Genomic DNA, 843 nt, shown 5'->3' on the forward strand with positions numbered 1-843 from the left:
AAAAAAAAAAAAAAAAAAAATTGTTTTCATTTATTATTTTATTTTTATTTTTTTGAAACAGAGTCTCACTCTGTCACCCAGACTGGAGTGCAATGGCCTGATCATGGCTCACTGCAACCTCTGCCTCCCAGATTCAAGTGATTCTCCTGACTCAGATTATAGGCATCATCATGCCCAGCTAATTTTTGTATTTTTGTAGAGATGGGGTTTCACCATGTTGGCCAGGCTGGTCCTTAACTCCGACCTCAAGTGATCCACCTGACTTGGCCTCCCAGTGCTGGGATTACCGGCGTGGGCCACTGCACTGCGCTCAGCCAAAAATTTGTTTTTATTATTTATTTAGTTATTTATTTTGAGATAGAGTCTCACTCTGTCGCCCAAGCTGGAGTGCAGTGGCGCGATCTCGGCTCGCTGCTGCAACTTCCACCTCCCAGGTTCAAGCAATTCTCCTGCCTCAGCCTCCTGAGTAGTTTTCTTATCATGAAAGTAACAAGGCCAGGCATGGTAGCTCATACCCGTAATTCTAGTACTTTGGGAGGCCGGGAGAGGAGGACTGCTTGAGCCCAGGAGTTTGAGACCAACCTGGGCACATAGTGAGGCTCTAGCTCTACAAAAAAATTAAAAACTTAGGTTAACGTACTGTTGCACATTTGTGGTCCCAGCTACTATGGAGGTTGAGGCGGGAGGATCGCCTGACCCTGGGAGATCGAGGCTGCAGTGAGCAGTGGTGGTGCCACTGCACTCCAGCCTCAGTGACAGTGAGACCATGTCTCAAAAAAAAAAAAATAATAATAATGCATGCTTATTTTTTTTTTTTCTTCTTTTTTTTTTTTTTTTTTTTTT

At 44.0% G+C, this 843-nt stretch overlaps 1 protein-coding gene across 1 annotated transcript in view; it reads left to right on the top strand.

The window, feature by feature from the left end:
* PYGM (glycogen phosphorylase, muscle associated) overlaps positions 1 to 843 on the top strand; it is a 15,466-nt gene that overhangs the window by 10,490 nt on the left and 4,133 nt on the right. The window lies entirely within an intron of this gene.

Source organism: Sapajus apella, unplaced genomic scaffold (assembly GCF_009761245.1).
Source record: "Sapajus apella isolate SASKATOON/1434 unplaced genomic scaffold, GSC_monkey_1.0 scaffold14, whole genome shotgun sequence".
NCBI classification, from domain to species: domain Eukaryota; kingdom Metazoa; phylum Chordata; class Mammalia; order Primates; family Cebidae; genus Sapajus; species Sapajus apella.